The 10606-nt window shown below is 39.9% G+C and overlaps 1 long non-coding RNA gene across 1 annotated transcript; it reads left to right on the plus strand.

Annotated features, from left to right (window-relative positions):
* Positions 1-308: 308 nt before the first annotated feature.
* LOC143419977 (uncharacterized) lies at positions 309-4250 on the plus strand. Its single transcript, XR_013100002.1, has 3 exons — positions 309-786; positions 3793-3895; positions 3963-4250. It is a non-coding gene; the product is annotated as an uncharacterized LOC143419977 (long non-coding RNA).
* Positions 4251-10606: the final 6356 nt, after the last annotated feature.

The following is a 10606-nucleotide window of genomic DNA, read 5'->3' on the forward strand; positions in this document are numbered from 1 at the left end:
TCCATCAGAGCTAAAAGAAGTTAAACAGAGCACTCCGGTCAATGGAAACACGACTCCACATGAATCATTGTGTTGGATTATAGCTGCTTGATGTGCAAACAAACAGCATTTACTGCAGCTGATCTGTGCTGCTGCTGCCCTTTGTGGATTTAACCAACCTCAGTCTACAATATATAAGCAGATGTTACTATTTTCCAGCTTCTAGCCAGAATAAAACTATATATAAATATGTTTTTTTACGACAATGTTAGCTACTCAGTTTGGTAACCTCTAACATTTAAATATAGACAGTTTTACTACTTGGTGGGTTAAATCCTAAAATTAATAATTAATCTTTTGTCCACCGTTTTTTCTTTAAAGTTCTTTATAGATTTTTATTGCAATTTTATCATCAGCACCATTGATGTTTGGAGTAAGGGTCACTCAGGGATCATAGAAAACTACATACAATCACATTAAATTACATATTTTAGGCAGAAGAAGAGTTATATGACCACACACAGAGGCTGAAGCAGACTGCTTAGAAATCCGATAACTGCTGTTGTGATACCTTTGTGGTTGGGGGCTTTACATTTCATCAAAACAGCTGATTCAAAGAAAGCCTGGCTTTGTTAAACCTTCCACTTCCTGTTTTACTTTGGCTATTGCTTTCTTAGTGTGTTCCCTGTACTTCCTGTTGTTTTTCAGTTGATTCCTTGATTGTTTCTGCCTGTGTTGTATCTTCCCTCATTTGTGATTGCGTGTCCCACGCTAATTGTCTTCAACTGCGTCTCCTTGCTCAGTACTGTGAGTATATACAGTGGGGCAAAAAAGTATTTAGTCAGCCACCGATTGTGCAAGTTCCCCCACTTAAAATGATGACAGAGGTCAGTAATTTGCACCAGAGGTACACTTTAACTGTGAGAGACAGAATGTGAAAAAAAAATCCATGAATTCACATGGTAGGATTTGTAAAGAATTTATTCGTAAATCAGGGTGGAAAATAAGTATTTGGTCACCTCAAACAAGGAAAATCTCTGGCTCTCACAGACCTGTAATGTCTTCTGTAAGAAGCTTTTCTGTCCCCCACTCGTTACCTGTATGAATGGCACCTGTTTGAACTCATCATCTGTATAAAAGACACCTGTCCACAGCCTCAAACAGTCAGACTCCAAACTCCGCCATGGCCAAGACCAAAGAGCTTTCGAAGGACACCAGGAAAAGTATTGTAGACCTGCACCAGACTGGCAAGAGTGAATCTACAATAGACAAGCAGCTTGGTGTGAAAAAATCAACTGTGGGAGCAATCATCAGAAAATGGAAGACATACAAGACCACTGATAATCTCCCTCGATCTGGGGCTCCACGCAAGATCTCATCCCGTGGGGTCAAAATGATCATGAGAACGGTGAGCAAAGATCCCAGAACCACACGGGGGGACCTGGTGAATGACCTGCAGAGAGCTGGGACCAAAGTAACAAAGGTCACCATCAGTAACACACTACAACGGCAGGGAATCAAATCCCGCAGTGCCAGACGTGTTCCGCTGCTGAAGCCAGTGCATGTCCAGGCCCGTGCCAGAGAGCACATGGATGATACAGCAGAGGATTGGGAGAATGTCATGTGGTCAGATGAAACCAAAGTAGAACTTTTTGGTATAAACTCAACTCGTCGTGTTTGGAGGAAGAAGAATACTGAGTTGCATCCCAAGAACACCATACCTACTGTGAAGCATGGGGGTGGAAACATCATGCTATGGGGCTGTTTTTCTGCCAAGGGGACAGGACGACTGATCTGTGTTAAGGACAGAATGAATGGGGCCATGTATCGTGAGATTTTGAGCCAAAACCTCCTTCCATCAGTGAGAACTTTGAAGATGAAACGAGGCTGGGTCTTCCAACATGACAATGATCCAAAACACACCGCCCGGGCAACAAAGGAGTGGCTCCGTAAGAAGCATTTGAAAGTCCTGGAGTGGCCTAGCCAGTCTCCAGACCTCAACCCCATAGAAAATCTGTGGCGGGAGTTGAAAGTCCGTGTTGCTCGGCGACAGCCCCAAAACATCACTGCTCTCGAGAAGATCTGCATGGAGGAATGGGCCAAAATACCAGCTACTGTGTGTGCAAACCTGGTAAAGACCGATAGTAAACGTTTGACCTCTGTTATTGCCAACAAAGGTTATGTTACAAAGTATTGAGTTGTATTTTTGTTATTGACCAAATACTTATTTTCCACCCTGATTTACGAATAAATTCTTTACAAATCCTACCATGTGGATTCATGGATTTTTTTTTTTCACATTCTGTCTCTCACAGTTGAAGTGTACCTCTGGTGCAAATTACTGACCTCTGTCATCATTTTAAGTGGGGGAACTTGCACAATCGGTGGCTGACTAAATACTTTTTTGCCCCACTGTACAGGTCTTGTCAGAGAACCCAATACATGTAATGTTTGAATTTCTTAATGTTTAGCTCTTTCTGAGCATTTGTTACCTTTTAAAATCTCCTCACTTGTCCTTTGTTTCGCTGTCTCTGAAAACAAAGTTATGACATATTTATCAAACAGGTAAATATATGACTCGGTACCTTTAGCTAGCAGACAGACTTTCTGTTTTAAAAATAAAACATTATATTGCCACAGTGTTAACTCTTTTATATTTTTTATCTGAAAAACAACAACCAAGGGAAGAAATTTACCTCATCTAACTCATATTAAAGGGAGCTTGTACTTTGTAAAACCACAGCTGTGTCAGAAAGGATGACTCACTCCACTACAAACACAAACTGTATCTTTGAGGTCGTGCTATCTCTCCCCATGTGGGCTTTGTTGACTGTGTGTCCTCTCTGGGAGATCAAAATCAGAGCTCCATCAAGTGTGGGGACCCCGATGCCACGTTGGCTCTCCCGGTGATGCAGGAGCAGCTTGGGCTTTTGTTCAGAGCACGTGGGATTGAAGCTACACGTGAACTGTGGGACTCATGGCAAAGCAAAAATGAACCTACTGGGTTGATAAAACCTTTTTTTCTTCCTCTCTCTCTCTGCTTGTGATGAAAAACCATGATTATAATCCAAGGACTGGTAGGTTATGTATGTCTGTTTCTAACCTCTCCGTGCTTCCTGTTCCTTTTTCAAGTAAAATATTTAATAATATTTAAAATTTTATAAATGCCTGCTCCCAAACAAAATCTATCTGCATTTCAGATATGGAGAAAATGTAATCTCCCATCAGGAGACTGCACTGCTCAGTCTAAACTCAGGGTCCACTTATGTACTTGTTCTGCAGGGTTCAGCTCTTCTGTGGGGTCCACTACTGCAGACTCCGCTTGCTTTATTTCGTTGTTTGCAATATTTAGTTTTGGGACTTTGATGCCCCAAATCTCTGACCACCTCGTAAACACGAGTTTGGCATTTGTGGTTTAAAATAAAAAGCCTTAATACTTAACCATCTGATTGATTGGTACAAAAACTGGCTGAGAAATTCATGTCCTTAATTGTAATAACTCTTAATTTTTCCTTTAATGCCAAAACATCATCAACAGGTCAAAATTCACTTTTTCTAGAACTTATTTTAGGATGAAATTTCTGCCTCCTTGTCTCCTCTATCATCCTACTCTTGACCTGCAAATCCATGAAGGATGTTTCAAAACCTAAAATACACTTGGATGAGAGAGGAGGCTTGCTATAGTGGCTACACTTGAGGATACAGCAATTTCTGGCACATGTAAATGTTGTCTTTGCTGCCTGTACACAGCCATTAACTGGTGGGAATGAAAGGGCTGAATCTCTTTTGGTTTTTTTTTTTTTTTTAATGCAGCATGTGTGCTTTACTGTGGTGTTTTTACCTTCACCATATAAAAGAGGCGTGGCACACAGCTGGAATATACAAACTATGGTGGGAAGAGGACTCTTCATAAACTGTAAGTTTTATAGTTTGGTCAGGATTTCTGCCCTTCATGTTTGTTTCTCAAGCCTCTGTCCTTGCAGCATTTCTCTTCCTCGCATCTCTGGAGAAAAACACGAAGATGTACAGGTAGGAAATGAAAGCGAGACGGGAGGATAATCATCTTTCCTTTAGTCCTTGTTGTTATCACCTCCTCTCCTTGTCCTTATCCCCACCACCTACCTGTTTCATAATCAGTTTTTGCAATTAAAGGACTATCTTCAAACCAAATTAAGTGTAAATATATGTGTTTATATTGTGTAAACTTGTAAGAATCTACTAATACTATCACACATTCTAGTTATGTGTAGAGTGGGCGAAAAAAGGCATTGTGATGAGAAGAACCCAGGAATCTTGACCAAAGTTGTGAGGGTGAATCCATGCACATCAGATCGGGTATTTGGGGCTTGAGGCGCCCATCATGGCCTTTTGTTCATCCCAACCATGCTGTGGTCTTCCACAAGCTATCACAGCTTTCCTTTTGTCACTTTTTTGTGTGTTATTCTTTCAAAGATTTCCCCATTTGAGGGTCTCAAGTTGGCCAGACTCTCAGGTCATTGCTTCATGGTTGGGTAAAGGCTATGCAGTCGAGGTCAGCAATAAAATCCCAGTCTTCCACTAGCCATAACTACATGGGATAAACCAGCTATCAGTGCTGATATGCCAACCAAAGATGTGGTCACTGAATCACAACGCATAAAACGGGAATGAAATTTGTTTCTAATGCACAAAAAGCAGCTGGCCATAAAATAATGGGGCACATTTGCTCATCTTTTGGTCAGACCTGCAATTTTCCCCCCTCAGCCGAGGGGCCCTAGTTTGTATTAGATATGTACTGGAAGAGTGGGAAAATAATGGCTTCAAAGACTCTAAAATACAAGATTGATTTAACTCTTTAGCTCATATTTATTTATTGCTCATATTGAGGTTCTATTAATAGTACTGTTAAAAGACAAGAGAGAAAAAAATCAAGGTAATTGACTTTCTTACTAAAAGTCTGAAAATTGGTACAACTGGCACATTTAATACTGGAAAAAGCAACTGACTTAGCACCAAAGACTTGAGGTTGGTAGGAAAAATGGCTTCTATTTTGTTAATATCAATAATAAAGATAAAAAGGTAATAACCACATTATACAAAGACCCCTCTAAAGTTTTATGTTACAGAGTTTTTGGTTTAAATTTAAAGATTTTACAGACAAAGCCAGACCTGTTTCTATTTTAAGTTCAATAAAAAGGCAATTTATTCTGGCCCTCCTGACCTCCCAGAGTACTTCCCCAGGCTCCGGCTGGTGCACCTGTGTCTCATTATCACTCACCTGCTATATTTATGTGCACCTCACAGATTGTTGATCTAGTCATTGTAAACTTGCTCTGGAGGCTTTACCTGAGCAAGTTTACCTTTTGCCGAGCTTTGAATTTACACCCTACCTGCTGTGTCCACCTTTGTCCTACCTTGTCTGTGATTTTTTTTATCCACCTACTGAAACAAGCAACCCTGCATAACAAATATATAACCTGTGCCACTGAAATGAGAAACATGATGAGCTGTTTAGATAATAACTTGCCTGCTTTGGACTTGGGAAAAATTGAAGTAGAACTCTTACGGAAGAAAAGTGGTTTACTAAGTTCTTATAATGCTTCATTGAGAATCCTTGACTTGTAAAACTTCCAACCTGTTGATCTTCTAGTCGAGCCTCCTGCCTGTGAGTTCTTGTGCCAACTAATGGGTTAAACATTTTCTACTTTTTGTATGGTGTCCCTGAGAGGCCAAACAGACTGCAACTTAAGAAAACACCAGCAATAAGAAAAACGCTGCAAAAGCACACAAAACACAACGAAAATAGAAGAAACGACAACGGAAATAGGAAAAAACAAAACAGAAATAGGAAAAAACTGATTTTCAAAAGCACAAGGGAAGTGTTTCTGGGGAGACAATAACCCGACGGACCAGTTGCAGGAACCAAAATATGCTAAGAATTGCACTGGGAGACACTTAAAAGAAGTGGGGGATCTATTGGTTTTGTGAGGAAAGAAAAGATTACAGGTAAGTGTGTTAGCCTAACTATTAGCATAAAAATCCGTCATCAGTATATACCTGCAACTGGTCCGTTGGGTTATTGTCTCCCCAGAAACACTTCCCTTGTGCTTTTTCGTATTTCCGTTGTTTTTTGTGTTCTTTTGCAGCGTTTTTCTTGTTGCTGGTGTTTTCTTAGCCATAGATGGTTCACAGACACTATTGTGCACTTATTTAAAATAAATCAAAAAAGATAGCCTGGGCTAGGGACTTGTATTTAAGAACAAAGAGCTTTAAATGTATATTTAGAAAAGGTGCACTGTTGTGGGACTCAAGTGCTTCTCCTGCCTCCAACACAATGCTAATGCTTCATTTAGACTTAAAAAAAAAAATGTATGGGAACCTCCACTGTACATTGACCTGTGCAGAAGCACCAATCTTGCTTTAGTTACAATGGAGGGTAAGTATTCAAACGCTGGGTGGAAGTCCAACATAGAAGCACAACGCACAACCAGCTGGGCATAGTGGAAATATGCAATGTATGTGACATCGCATGCAACGGTCACTATACAGTACATTTAAGGTAGAATGAGGGATGAACCAGTTTTGCTCATTATGTCCTGGCTAAAACAGGACAGATGGCAACCCTATATGTGCCTGAGATACTCCCCATGTCTGCCTGTGCCCTTTCATCAATCCACTCAAAGGTCTTAAACCAGGCACTGCATGGCCTCCCAGCATTAGTCCAGAATAAAATTAATTTCTATCCAATCCCTTGCTGTAACTCGCTCTGCTCAGTTATTTTCTGCCATCTCTCCTTTTTCATGAACTGTGTCTACCCTTTGAAACCCAGTGACTGCACAGGTGTAACTCATTTTGTTCATCTGGGAGACATAGGTAGGACTAAAAACATGTAAGGTATAAAACAACAAATCGATTGATTAAAACACAATGAGTAAAAATACTAAATTACTTTTACCTCGTGACAAATGTAGCTAGCTGTGGTCTCAGTTTTGTTTTTTATCATATGATAGGTTGCTAATCCTTTGCAACATTATCGTTGTTCCTAAGATGTAGACTGTAACTGTAATGTAGCCTACTTTCTCTGCCATGTGATTCATACATATCATGAATAAAAGCTTCTGTTGAGAGACTAAACCTCTGGACATTTTTGCTAACTTTTTACTGTTTCGCCTCTAAATCATTACTAAAATTCAGCTGCCTCTAGTCTTTAATGTTGCTGTACATCCAATATCCTGGGTGTTACAGCTGTTGTTTTAGTAAAATGTCCACTGACCCTCCTGTGTTCACAGGTACCACGCACTGATACTTAAATCATTTTAGAAAAGCCTAAAACTGGGAGGGTTGCCAGGACTCACAGTGGAAGGAGACCATCAGGTCATAAATAGCCTTAATTCCTGTCTAGACAGGAGAGCTAATGGATGTTAACACCCTGCATATGCAGACCATCATGTACTGCCAAATGATCAAATAATTATGTGTGAGAAATCCAAGCAGGAAAAGCATACTTCAACTTTACTTAACCTGAGCTTACATATTAGACTGACACATATAATTCCATCTTAGTCTGGATAGTGTGTCCACCAACTCTTTCTCTGACATTAAATAAGCAAAGGACACGATGTGTTGTGCATCCTGGGAACTCATTAGCATCAGACAACGGGCACAATTCTACCTTTCCTTATCTCTTTGAGCCATGCATTGTTGATTAAAGGAGAGAAATAACCGAGAGGTTGCACACTTTCCTTCATTATCCCTTTCCCCCAGTTGTTGTTTTTTTCCCTCACATGGTGCAATGTGATTAAATACATAGTGGTGCAACCATTTTTTCTTACTTAATTGAGCAGCAGCTTTTTTTCTTTATTTTCCAGTGAGAGTATGGTGCACTCTTGAAACCATCATGCCATTTTCCCAAGGAGGGGAAGGGGACATAACCATTGTGCTTCCCTTTGTCTGTTGCCTGAGACACCCCCGCTTCCATCACTATAATAGAAAAGGAGAAGGAAATGGAAAGGCATTGTGTGAATGCTTTTTGGAATATGTCCCATGGCACACATCTAAATCACCCTAAATGGAGCATCCAATGATCTGTAACTGTGCGGAGGAGATTGACTTAAACAGCTTCCGCTGGCTCTCTTTCATTAGCAACTTATTAAACCTGAATGGAAACTTTGAGAGCGCAACAGTAAGGAGGGGGGGGAGCCTTGGGCTCCAGCTGAATGTGGCTAAATACCCTGTCATTCTGTCAAGGGCACACTCCAATTTTAGGGAAATGCAGAGGATTTGGGACTACAGCATGCCACTTGCCTTTACTTGAATATAGCAGTTATGTTAAGGCAGTAGAAGCCACAATTTGCAACTCCATTCATTATTCACCAGCTGTGTTTTAAAGCACACATGCTGGGACTCCACAGCAGGAAATCTGCAGAAGAATACACTTGGTATCTTCATGTTTGTTAAGAATGAGAGAATAAATGTAGTTATTTCACCAAGAGAACAGAAAAAATTGATGGCTTGTAAAAATAAAAAATCTAGTATTCTCTTCCCAGAAGAAGACATAAAGGGCAAAAGCAATACTTTCTCATTGGTGTCAGCTGCAGTGTAAAAGCTTACTGCTCAGTGTGCGTCATGGGACAACAGCTCAGAAGGTGAAGCAGGACAACAGAGTATCACATTACCCGATGTGTTGCCCGGTGGTCTGTGCACAGGCCCAAGATGACACACAGTGCATATGTTACAGACTCTGCAATGCAGAAAGAGAGAGAGGAGGGAAGGATACAATAACAGGTGCACACGGACACCAATAACTTGCTTTCTGCAGTGTACAGTGACTATTATTAGCCAATCCCACACTAACAGCATTAAATGGACTTGAAAAATGCATGAGTAGCTCCGAGGTAGTTTTTTACGACCTGAAAGAGAGGCGTATTTGTTCAGCTGATGACAAGCACGTGTTCTGATGATACTAACACAGAAAGGTATGAATATTTAAGTTCATTTTATATATACTTAGAAAAAAGGTCAAAAAAGTCATCCTACACATTGTCTTTTTTTATATTTTATGGAAATACGCCTCCAAGGGCATCCAATACTGCTGTTCTGTCAGTCTGTGTCCTTTGCCAACTGTACTTTGACACAACATTACTGCACATCTACACAATCTATAGTAGAAGGATCATTTGTCAGGCAAGAAACCTGTTTGGAGCTTTGGGCTTTAAACTTTGCTTTGCTTGATTTGCTGATTTGTTTTTCTTTTCATTTTTACATGCGGATTAGGTTGATGCACTGAAAATTGCTTGGTTAGGTTTAGGAAAAGACCTTGCATGTAGGAAAAGTTATGCTTATATCCTGAATGCTGAATGTGTTAAATGTAAGGTCATGGGGTTCGTTGCATGTAATCATGTGGTTAACTCCTGGAAAAATAGAGCCTGCTACCTGACATGCTCAGAATCAGGTAAGTATTCAACATAAGCCCTCATATAATAGAATAGAATAGAATAGAATTCAACTTTATTGTCATTGCACATGCACAGGTACAGGGCAACGAAATGCAGTTTGCATCCATCCAGAAGTGCTTTAGTGATATAGATATATTACAATATATATTAGCAATAATATAGATATGTGAGTATATAACTAATACTTTTCAAGGAAGAGCCTGCTATAAAAAGTTAAGTAAAAATTAAGCCTTTTATATGACATACTTACTTTTTATCTGTGGCCATTCTCAACAGACAACCTTGAAAAATCATCTAAAATGCACTTTTTAAAGTTTTTTCCAGCAAATGATGAGGGATAAGATAAAATATCCTTGGCACCCATGCTTGTTTCAAACATTAGTCGAAATGAGCCACCCCCCTAACAGGACATGAAGGATGAGCACATGTGTCACAGCAGGCTAGTTCATCCCCATTCTGATGTTTAACCTTTCACAGTTACCACCTTCAAAGTCCACTGTGCCCTCCAGAGAGGGGATAAAAGTGATATGCCAGATGGAAGTGGCCACCCATACACTGTAAATAAAAGATGAACAGGTGCAGTTACATCACACACTAGTCAGTAAAGTCCAGTTGTGAAATCTTGATCCTAAGCGTTTTTGTCATTGCTGTCATTGTTTTGAAATCGGATGTGATGAATGAGGGGCAGATGTGACTGAGAAACCAGGGGACACTAAAGGCTGATATGGTAGCAAAGTAGGCCCATCTTAAAGCTTACCTTGATTTATTGTCCTTTTTCATTCTGATGGGAACCATAATTTAAAAAATGAATATCATGTTTTATTCATTAAGACTCAGACCAGTTCAAAGAAACCAAAGGGTTTGAAGGGTTGTTCTCTCATAGACTTCTATAGAGCCTGCTTTTGGCCAAAAAAGCTTCACTAATCTTTTTAAACACCCCAAAATATTGAGAACTCACTTAAAAGAGGGGTCCATGAGATAAAAACGACACATTTGTGTATTTGTATCTATTATAGGGACACGTTACTGTTATGTTACTGTTATTGGACAGTGATATACAACTTTCAGTTTATGAAATATACCATGAGAAAGCAAATATGCATTATTACAAACCCCAAAGCTTAAGGGACTGGTCTCAAAGTGCAATCATCTCTGATTGGATTAGTTTATCCCCATCTCCCGAAGCTGATGCT

Source organism: Maylandia zebra, linkage group LG8 (assembly GCF_041146795.1).
Source record: "Maylandia zebra isolate NMK-2024a linkage group LG8, Mzebra_GT3a, whole genome shotgun sequence".
Classification (NCBI taxonomy): domain Eukaryota; kingdom Metazoa; phylum Chordata; class Actinopteri; order Cichliformes; family Cichlidae; genus Maylandia; species Maylandia zebra.